This window comes from Carassius auratus, chromosome 41, assembly GCF_003368295.1.
Source record: "Carassius auratus strain Wakin chromosome 41, ASM336829v1, whole genome shotgun sequence".
Classification (NCBI taxonomy): domain Eukaryota; kingdom Metazoa; phylum Chordata; class Actinopteri; order Cypriniformes; family Cyprinidae; genus Carassius; species Carassius auratus.
This window is the reverse complement of record NC_039283.1, coordinates 4,021,963-4,033,973: the sequence shown is the minus strand read 5'-3', so window position 1 is coordinate 4,033,973 and position 12,011 is coordinate 4,021,963. Positions and strand designations below refer to the sequence as shown.

Below are 12,011 nucleotides of genomic sequence, written 5' to 3'. Positions count from 1 at the left end.
GGAAGGCAGCAGAGGTGAAAGTGCGTTGGCTACCTTGCTCTTCCTAGCTACAATAGCTACACAGTCTTAGTGTTTTAAAACCTGGTAACTTTCAGCCTTCAAAGTGAATTTTGAAGTAAAAGTGGGACCGCTAATTGTTTTGGGCACAAAGAACTATCTAAGTGAACTGAACTAAAACACATGAGAAACATGTGCACACCAGCCTTCAAGTAGTCATCTGGCTCAAGTTTGGTCATATGACATCTGAAGCAAATACATTCTAACCTGTTTGCCCCATACATTTGCTAACTCTGTTTGGCTATTTTATAAAGTGTTTGCTGTACAGTTAGATAAACAGCATACAGTTCTTTTTACAAAGTGAAACCTCCCATTATGAACCAAATGTAGTCCAATTTAAAAGGCCTGTGAACAACTCTTTCTTTGTGTTCACATTATGAGTTCACTTAGAGATGATGCAGATCACTTTCTAGTCCACTTCAGCTCTGAGGGGTCTTAAGCCCAATTCATAGTTAAATGTAGATGTGACGCAGATGCCTTTGTTGTGCCATTGCGTCTTTGCTGACCCCCTCTGCGGCCGACATAGAGGCCTTTAATCACATTTCTGTTCCCACACCGTTGTGGTGAGTATTTGTATAGCAACACGGTTAAGCCGATTTTAAACGGCTTAACCATTTAAAAATGGTTGACTGTAGGGATGACTGTGTCCAAGCGACTGAGTCCAGTTTTCACTTGAACAAAATGACTGATGCTTGACAAACACCATATAAAATAAACCAAAATAAATTATCCCACAGAAAAAGGGTAAATCTTTATTTAGATGACATATCTTCAAACTTGAGCCAGAAGACTAGTTGTGAGCTGTACTGTATATGCTGTGTGTAAGATGACTTTTGGACTCTTTACAGTGGCAGAGTCTGGGAGGACACCTGGGAGCCGGCCAGCAAATTCGCCTGATGACTAATACTGTTTTACTATTTGTTTTGTATATATTTCTCAATAATTAAATTCACTATTGTTACATTTTTGATTTGTCTGTCAATCATTGACTTGCACTGAATAATTAATGTGTCATGACTTTGTGCTGTATTTGATGGGAAAAGTGAGACGAAAGTTGCATGTAGTGACAGTCAAGTCACCTTTATTACAGCTTATAGCACTTTTTACAATACAGATTGTATCAAAGCAGCTTCACAGTGATAACAGGAAAATAATACAACAAAGTTTCTTTTTAGAAGAAAATTACATCCTCGTCCACCTTAAGGCAGATTAGCAAGCCAATCTTAGGCAACAAAAAAAATCTAAAGCCAAGGCAACCAGAACAAGTACCAAATTGGCATTATACTAAACTTATGATGAAAATTTTAGTTAGTATTGATGGTAATTTTGGAGCAAAGTAAATGGGCTCCTATTCCTGGTGACAGGATGTATTACTGAATCCTTTTTTACCTCTGATCGCTAGCATACAACACTGTTTGTTTTTGTTCTCATGGTTGTCTGTTCAGATCAATTATGAGAGTTCTTAAGACATTTTAAACATTCCCAATGAAGAGAAGAGGCACATTTATCAATTTCATCAATGCGTACCTAGGTCAGCAATGATTTTTCAGGGCTCAGGCCATTTTTCATATCCTTTGCCTCATACAAAGACAGATTGGTGTCAAATTTCACAAATAATCTCATCCTTCCTCTGTGTCAACAATCAACATACAGTATGTGCATGACATAAAGTGATCAGACTTAAGAGATCAGAAAGACCGGAGACATGAGCCTGGGAAACTGTTAAAGCCAGAAACAATTCCAGCTTAGCCATCAATATAATTTTAAAGTCTAATGTTTTTCTGTCATAAAACCAGGGAGAGAGGTAGGTTTCCTATGTTACGCTGACAATAGGGAGCGTTCCAGGACACTAAGGACCTCAATCTGTTCACATGAATGACTTGACTGTGGGCCGGTTTACCAAGGCCCATGACAGTGGTAGGAAATCTAAGGCCTGGTTGTGCAATGTGGGCCTCATGTCTTCATGATCAAAGGCTTCTGATCTTAATTATCAGGAAAATGTTGCATTATACATAAAATACACTCAGTCCCCCACTTATTCTAACCATAACTCGGTTTTGTTTTTATTCTCCATGCCAAGTATGCATAGGTGTAAAATACTTGAGTAATTTTACTTGATTACTGTACTTACAGGTAAGTATTATTTTTGGGGATTTGTACTTCACTCAAGTACAGTTTAAACTGACTACTTGAACTTGATTATATTTCTGGAAGAAACAACTACTTTTTACTCCTTACAATTTTATTTCATCTTGAAAAGTACATTATATTTTTACATTATCTTATGCACATTAAATATGGTAAACAGAAGCTCAAACGTGTGCCTGACGTGAGAACTTATGATCATTGTTTTCATGCATCAAACACACATATTTCTACTTCAATTATGACTTTCATCAGGTAATGCTGGCTTCAAAGTTCAGGTAATGTCTGGCTTCAAAAGATATAGCAAAGTTGCATTTTCCCGCCCAAAAAGGTTTATTGATAATTTGTTCTGTTTTTATATAGCCAATAGCTATGTTATATTATTAGCTGAATGCACAAAACTGAGTGCAAATAAAATCTGTGATGATAATTTTTTGGTGGAATTTTTTTTATTAAATGTTACAAATCTCCAAAAAAGTGTTTAGATAAACATTATATGCTAAATTAATTGTTCATGTTTAGTGATGTTTTTATCAGGTGGTGGATAAGTTGTATTTACAATGTCATTAAGTGAATCATTAAGTAGGAATTAGGACTGTCAGTGAATAGTTTTTTTAATCTTAATAATTACATGCTTTTCTCATTAATCTAATTGGTCACAAATAATTCTTTATCAAAATGTGTTAAATCTCTAAATGCCCCAAACAAACATTTAAAAGATGAATTGTCCTTTTAGCAGTGACATTGTTGAATAGACAAACATATAAAGTGGCCTTTAAAAACTTTAACGTTGTATGTTTTAATTCTAGGACTCTCCTCATTAATTCAACGCATTCTTGTATTCTGTCTGGAATATATTTCTAGCCTCTCCATCACATCTTGCTCTTTAAAGGGATAGTTTACCCAAAAATTAATATTCTCTCACTTTTTACTTAACCTCTGTCATTCCAGATGTTCATGACTTTCTTTCTTCACATGAACACAAGCAAGATTTTTTGTCCATATAATGCAAGGGGACAGGACCACTTCAGAAACCACACGAAGGGAACATGACGGTAAAGATTTAAATATTGTTATTTGTATTTTTCTTACATATGCCTATAGTTTCACTTCAGAAGACAGTGATTCATTAATGGGGTTGCATGGTCTGTCATATTTTCTTTGTGTATAGTTTTTCAAGTGTCATTTTTGGATTTCCCATACACTTGCATTATATAAAGAGAAATGATTTTTACACAATTTAAACACTTAGTTTGTGTTCATCTGATAAATAAAAGTCATATAGGATGGCATGAGGGTTGAAATGATGGAGTTTCCTTTTAATCCCTTTCCGTTTTATTTGTATTTTTCAGTATTCCGCTGTTTCATTTTAATTGTTGTTGTTGAACTAAATATACATGTTTGACCTGTGCCATTGCATTTTTCGTTCTCTTTTAATTGAGTAAACTTGTACTTTCACTTGAGTAAAATTTTTGCTACCTTTTTACAACTCTGCAAGTATGAGCTCTAATTTAAACCTACCTCAATTAAAAAAAAAAAATAATGTTGCTTTAAGCTGCAGTGGTTGTGCAATAGCTTCATGATATAATGCGTTGTGTGTAGGTTGAAAGATGAGCAATAGACTGTGGCTTTGATGTGTTTCAATCTGGCTACATCTTACTTTGTTTGTGTTTAATATGTTGGGTGTATGATAAAATAATATTTTAAGTCTTATGTGTGAAGCATTTGAACTCAAGGCATCCCTCTGGGGACCATAAAAGAGGATATTGCCTGCAAAGTGGACTTCATGATATGTAAAAATTAAAACATTGCCATAGGACTATAGCAAGCACATCACTGGAAAGGTCTCAGCCTCAACAGTAACATATGTGAGTCTGAAGAGAATATATTACTCCTGATTTGAATTACTGACCTCTGCTCTGAACCTTGAACCCAGTACATGTTTGAAGGCTACACACACAGTACCAGCTTTTATAGAAAGCTTTGGACCTTAGCTGTCATGCAGATATGGTGTCCAATGTTTAACCGTAAACACTGTCAAATATGGTAATAAGCTATTTTGACCTAATGATTACATTTTTTAAATCTGATGACACCAGTGTGTTCCCCATCCTACCCCATCCCCCCCCCCCCCCCAAAAAAAAAAAAACAGGGTATATCCAAAATTCTACATTGCCAACTTCTGCTTATGAGGAAAATATCACTATATTTTAAAAATACAGCTTCCACTAGAAACGCACCACAGAACACAAGTTACAAGGCTAGTGTTATTTGTAGTTCTTCCGGGCTGGGATGGGTGGACTGCTGTGAATGGGCTTCAACTACACTCCAAAAGTTCAAAACTGAGCAAAGTGTTGTTGCTGGTGACAAAACCGTTGACTAAATATGTACATTGAAGCTATACTGGCGTTGAAGACCCCCTGGCCTGCATTGCAGGATATGGGACTCACATGTGACCCACTCTGCCCACATTGTAGTGTTCTGTCTTACAGCATACTGTAATGTTTTACCAATAATAAGACTGAAATTATATTATTAAAATAATGTATTGAATACCTTGAAAACATCTACATAAATATTGATAGATTTAGCCATATTATCTTTTTGAAAAAATGTTATCTGTGTATCCATGTGAGATAGGCAACTCTGGTCCTGGAGGGCCACTATCCTGCAGAGTTTAGCTTCAGCCCTCAGAAAAACTCACCTGCCTGTATCTATCTAGTAATCCCGAAAACACTGATTGCCTTGTTCAGGTGTGTTTAATTAGGGTTGGAGCTAAACTCTGCAGGATAGTGGCCCTCCAGGACCGGAGTTGCCTATCCCTGATGTAAGATGTATCTAGGAATTGGAAAAATTGTCATGATGAAAGCTTATTAAAGCATGAAAGCATTTATTAGCTTATACAATCACAAAAACAACATACATAGCTCAGACACATAACAAAAATCACAAATGTAAAAAGTGAAGAGCATGTCAAGTGAATACAAAGACCTGGTAGGGACTGACCCTGTGATAAATGATGGGCAGCTGTGGAGTGATTTGCAGTGGTGGTAGTGCAAAAGTAAACAGTGCAGGGATTTCATCAGTGCAAAACTTTGCTATTTCATATGACTATGGAAAAAAGAGTCTGAGCATAATAGTACTGCTTAACAAAAAGAACACAAAGAAGTTAAAATAGATAGAACAACAGAAACTTATATATTTAATATAATATATATATATATATTTAAAAGAAAAGTCAAATGGATAGTGGATACTAGACAATAGACAAAGTGATGTAATGGTTGGCGCAGGGTGAGACTCATGCCCCTAATCTTCTCTATGAAATTGAGTTGCTGGTTTGCCCTGGGGACAAAGGACCTCCTCAATGTTGAGCATGACAGAAGACTGCTACTTAACTCCAGCTCCATGCCAAACACAGAACCAGCTTTCCTTACCAACCTGTCCCAGCAGCCCTCCCCAGCACACAACAGCAGAAAAAAGGACTCTGGCCATGTTTAATCTTGCTCAGAGTCACTACTGGTATCGTATTCCTCAGAATGACTATCAAAGTTAATTTCTGTTTCAGTCAGAACTTGAACATAAAATGTCTTTGCATGCTTTGCCAGGCTGTTGCTTGCTTGCTTGTTCTTCAATGTCAAGCTCTTTAGACCTCGGATACCATCTTGAAGCAGGCCCCACGTTTCACCTTACATGTTAAAACACATTGAGCCTTTATTAATTAGAAACATTCAGAAATATTGTAATGTATGCCAATAATAACAAATACATACCTGATGTCACATTAGCAAGCTGGGATGACATCTGCTTCAGGGTGTCTGCACGGGAGCAAAGAGACTTCCAATGCTTGTTCATCTCTGCAATAAGAATCCTCTTCTCCTCCTCAAGTCTCCTTACTGCCGTCACAATGTCGAACGCCTTCCTCTTTGTCCTTAGATCTACAGAGTCTGGAATACATGGATGAAACATAAGTTGGTTTTATATTTAAGATTAGTGTTTAAAGATTTTCAGGGGTTAAAATCGAGGCATGAAAGATTTTGTCCCACTATGTGACTATTTCACACAGTCAACAGAATTGTGTACATACCACCGTGGGTAAGCTGCCATGGCCAAACAATCTCGTCACATAGAATGGTGTCCAATGTCAGTTTTTCTGCATTTAGGAACCAAGGTGTTATATTTTTCCACTACAGAATTTAAGATTTTTTTTTCCTCCCTGATCTTTCGGCGGATTCGGGCACGTCCTTTGCATCCGTCACTATCCTTGTAAAGACGCTGGGACTTCCTCTTAACACTTGCCACCAGCTCCTCAATTCGGCTGGCAACAGCGGCAACATCAGCATCATTTGGGGATGTTGTTGCTGAGAGGAAGAAATTAAGAAATAAGAAATATGCTTCTTGATTCCATGAAAAAATGTTATTTGTTGTGTATGAGCAAAATCCAAAACCCTTTTATATTTTTCTGTAACTGAGAGGCTACAATTGTAGCTAAGGTTGAGTATAGTTAGGCTAGTTAGGTTCTTTATTGTCTGCAATTGTTGGAATTGCAGCCAAGATAAGTCAGAAGTGATACATCAAGCACCATATCAAACAGTATAAAACAGTATCTCCTACCTTCTGCCCACTCATTGATATCAATGATCCACCTCTCCAGTTGATTGTCAGAGACGTCCATTTCTGTTTTCATGGCCTCCAGGTTATGCAACTGGCATTGCAGGGCTATTGTGGCCTTCAAACATAAATGACATTGAGGGAAACGCCTACCATTTTGACTATTGTTGATAAGGATTGTGAAGTACCTTCACTATTACATAACTAATAAAATATACAGTATATTCTTATATACATGGACTATCAATATATGTGATATGAACATGTAATATTGTATATCAAGACACTAAAAAATACAACTGACACGACACATACAACCATCCGTACATTTAATATATACTGAAGAATATCTGGGCAAGTGTTGTCTATATTTTTGCATAAGGGAAAACTGGTGTCTTTACCTTCCGATATCGGCGGGCAAGGGTAGAAGCCAAGTTGTCAAACTTTTGTTGGTTCCAGCGCATGGCCATGATTGTCAGCATGTCAATGCGTCCTGCAAAAATAAAAAAATATGAGATTTTCACCCTTCTTTCCAGTAGCAGTAGGAAAAGAAAATGTGCAGACTTGAATCACAAACTTTTGAGACATAATAACTTACAGTACAGTACTATGGTACTAATCTGCTGTCTTGTGCCATTTGATTACTGTCCCATGAAAGGGTGAGGTAATTGCACAGGACAGGGAAGACAAAGGATGAAACAGTGATGCAGGACAGTATTTAAATGGCATAGAGCACTATGGCAGGACAGTAGGTGAATGGTACTCTGATGTGTTTTTATTTTCGAACTGCCCTACCTTATTATCCTTACATCAAATAAAATAGGATGATGGTCTTGTAATCGATCCATCCATTTGTGTTTAATATATTCAGATATTTATATTTTCAGAGTCAGCATATATGCATAAGCTCAAAGTGGCTCACCAGTGTAATCAGGATCAAAATTTACTGGTTTCCTTACCCGCTTTTGACATGTGCTTTGTCGTAACAGCAATCCTCGAGAGGAAGGCGTTGCACTGCTCCACCTCTTCGCCAAGAGTCGAACCAGCCCCCTCCTGATATGCTCCACTCCATTTTACCTTTAAAAAAAAAAAAAAAAAAACTAAACCTAAGTGGCAACAATCTTATGCAGGATTTCAGGGAAAGAAAATGTAATGGACAATAATTTTTTCTTACCTCACATTTGAAATCATGAGCTTTGGCATGAAAAACAGAAAGAAATGGCCTCATGTTGAGGAGATCCTGAAGCTCAGGGCATTTCTCTGTCACTCTCTGGAGGTAAGGCCAGTACTTGCATGCCACATCCATTGCAAAAAATGTAACTGGCTTACAGGCCATTTGCTTTTGGAGGTACAGGGGGTAGGCAAAGATTTCGCCCCTGAACATATTGAGGGCACGAAGGAGAACCCCATGACGACATACAGCAAGTTCCAGGCCCTCCTCATCTGTTTTTCCTGAGGACTTCTGAGACGTTTCACGAGCCGCTGACCATTGCCCTCCACAGACACCTCTTCCAGAGACCTAAAACATGGAACATGGTTAACAGTCCAAACTTGTTCAAACAAAGTGCTCTGTAGGACTTGGTGTTTTATGGGTAAATATAGTGAAGTTGTGCAAGTGTACATGACTGGTTGAGGTATGGACATAGTCCACGAATCTTGCGACGTCATCATCATTCGCGATGAACACGCCATCAAAGATGGCTTTTTCCTCCGATCTAAATAAAAGAGATACATGTTAAGTTTAAATATTCATATGATTTTCAATTCACAGCAGTTAGTTTCAAAGTAATGGACCATCCATGCACACACAGTACCTAGCTGCACTCTTGAATCTGTAGTGCTTACGGTTTCCATCAACGGATACTGCAAGCATGTCTGGGCTGCATGCTGGGCAGTTAAAGTGGTCCTCCTGGCATAATTTGTCCACTTCGAATCGGACAGCTTCCCACTCCAAGAAGCTTTTCCGGAAGCTGTCTGCTGTGATGTTTCCATTCTGTTTCAAAGAAGAGTTCAGTAAAAGAGAACAAAGGAGAACAGTAAAACGGATCAAATACATTTTGGAATGTTTGTACTACATATCAAAGGAAATAAACAACGTGTAGACTTCACTCATACACTATACACTGATGTATTTGGGGGACCTGGCCATTAAAAATACAGGATATTGTTTGACATTCAGTCTAAATCTATACACAAAGAGAGCAACAACAGCTTCCATATTGTTCCATATAGCCTGTGCTATGTTTGGGCCATTAATCCAAGGGAACTCTTCTGGGATCAGGAAATAAAATTGAGGAGATGTCAAAGTCTGTAGCCAATGGAGTTGAAGTTGAGATCTTCAGAATGACCTGGGTTTTTTTTTTTCAGAAATGTCTCAGTGCAAACTGCTGATAAGAGAACATGAGTTTATGGTTGTTTATAAAGGGTCTAAATTTAACAATTTGTTTCCTAAACAGTGTTAATGTTCATGTGTACTATCATCACCATAATGCCCTCATAGTATAATTTATGGATTTACGCAATTATTACCACAAATACTTACACGGCCAAAGCGAACAGTGCGTTGATCCAGCATTCTAAGAAATGCTTGGCTAGATATCCCTGGTGCTGCCATCTTCAGCTCTTCAAAAGAAAAAAGGACATCTGTTGCATACACAGTTGAATAGTGAGAAGTGGCCGGCCAGTAGTCATTACGGATCAGGTCATCCACTCCAGGACTCCAAGTGGCTTCACATGCTTTGCATCTAATCTGAGGCAATCTGAGATCATATCGCCCTGGAAAAAGGAAATATATACACAACGTTAAGTCTGACAGACCAAAGTGTGTCATTCTGACAACTGATATGGGAACCTGTGACTAAGGTGAATCAGGAGGACACTTCTACAAACATTTTGTAAGGCACTCTATTGGAAGTCATACTTTTGTCAGGCAAATTAACTATCCCCATTCAAACAAAGGTTAATTGTTTTCCATCACATACTTGGGCCCATCCAATCTAAATGAACACACAACCTATTGAAACCTCTAGATTTGCAGCCATGATAAAGAAAATTTCTTGCACAATGTAACATGTATGAATTTAACATATTCATGATCCGTATATGTGCATAATTGTGATGAGGGAGTATACAAGGTGTGATCAGCAAATAGCTGTGGGTGAAATTCTGCAGACACTTCTACAGAAGTGACCCCCACCCAAACCTAGTAAGTTCTTCTTACCATTCATTGTAACCACAACTATGGACTGTCCTGCGATGACAGTGGACGATACTCGTTGACAACCGCATATTGTCTCTGGCATCTCCAAAGGTACAAGACGCTCTTGAAAAAAAAAAAAAAAACACATGGATAAGCATTAAAGAATAACATTTATTTACTGGCAACTATTTTAAACAAGATGTACTTGACGGCTTCTTCGACCTATCAGTTTTTCAGTCAAGTCTAAGAATGTGACTTTTAAGAACTACAACTTACCACACTGGGTTAGAACCCTCTCCACAACACAAGTTGTGGGAGGCAATGGATTAAAGAATGCATGGGTCATCGAATCCCTGTTGTGGAACACGTGACCTCGGTGGACCCTGACATCACACTGGCCACAGAGGAATGGGTGTGGTCGGCAGTCACAACAACGGATAACGGCTGGACCATTTCCACAATGTTGGCAGATCCGTTTTGCCACATGTTGTCGAGCCACCATGGTGTTGACCAGTCGGGGTCTCTCTTTCTCCCACCACCCTGATATGAGGCTCTTTCGGGTCAACCAGTCTGTTGAGGCTTGAAGTGTCGTTTCATCCTCATGTATGTCCTCAAAAAATGAGCTTTTAAGCTCTTGAAGGAAGGACTCTGTTAAAACAAGGCAAAATATTTAAAAACAGTAGTTTATTATAATAAAAGAGAATAGCATTGAACAATGGCCAATTTATAATAAATGAACATACTGTTTGAACCAGTGAAGTCAAAATAAAAAAACACACCTGCAGTAATGGAAAGAAAGTCACTGGTCATTTCCGCACTGGTTTCCGGAGCCCTGATATGAGAGACACCAGTCTTTCGACTCTGGCTGTGACTGGGACCTGATGTAGCAACATTTTTTTTTACTTTTTACACTCAATGACACAAACTTTACCTGATGCTAGACACAGGTATGTAATAATAACCTCAGATATGTTCTAATTCAGACCCATGACTTGATCATGTTGTATACCATTCCAAGATGCAAAACTAGATCTGCAGTCTACATATTAATTAACATTAATGTAATAAAAAAATTGTACCTGCTTGTTTCCGGGATGATCTGGGCCTGCTGTAAATAATGTTTCCATCACTGTCCCTCTTAATCCACCTAACATCTTGCTTGCTGTTTGATCCCTGGCTGGTGGATGGATTACGGGTGGAAGGCTGACTGGTGGATGGTTCTGCTTCCTGGTGCATGCTAATGAGCTGTTGGAGGTGAGCTTGATGTTCAGCCTGATCGACAAGGTCACTCATCTCATTTAGGAGACAGTCCATCTCAGGATCAGACATGGCACAAAAGATAAACACACTATAAACACACAGACAAAAAAAAAGACAAAACAAACAAACAAAAACCACACTCAGAGGAATGGGGGGGGGGAGACAGTAAGACAGCAAGAGAGAGAAAACAATACAACAGTAAAGAGAGTAACAAGATACAAGACAAATGTGGCTCTTAAAAGTGCCTTTTTAATGTAATGAGGTGCTGTTTTTTTTTTAAAGGTGAGGGATTAAGGAACCTGCAGAGAAAGAGAAGAACAAATAAAAAAATAATAGATCACCAAATTACATATTATAATATGAATAACTAACGTTACTAGGCTAAGATGTAAAGTAAATGCTGCTCTGGTTGATAAGTTACATGCAATCACAATATCATTAAAAAAAATGAATGATTTTAAAAAGAAGTCATTGTGTGACTACATATTATAAATACTACATATTATAATATATATATATATATATATATATATATATATATATATATCCCCCAATAATCCATTAATAAGCATTTACACGTTCAAAATAAGTTTATTAATAGAATTTATATACATATATACACACACACACACACACACACCATGTTTTTTAATATATATAAACTCGTAATTGTATTAATTTTGGACGTTTAAATGCCTATTCATTTCTCTTGCTTATTAGACTGTTGTAAGTGACTTAC

The 12,011-nt window shown here is 37.7% G+C and overlaps 1 long non-coding RNA gene across 1 annotated transcript; it reads right to left on the bottom strand.

Annotated features, from left to right (window-relative positions):
• Positions 1–10,630: 10,630 nt before the first annotated feature.
• On the bottom strand, positions 10,631–11,183 carry LOC113059618 (uncharacterized). The gene is made up of 3 exons (XR_003278107.1): positions 11,092–11,183; positions 10,792–10,890; positions 10,631–10,660 (listed from the first exon to the last, which is right to left on the bottom strand). It is a non-coding gene; the product is annotated as an uncharacterized LOC113059618 (long non-coding RNA).
• Between the last annotated feature and the right edge of the window lie 828 nt (positions 11,184–12,011).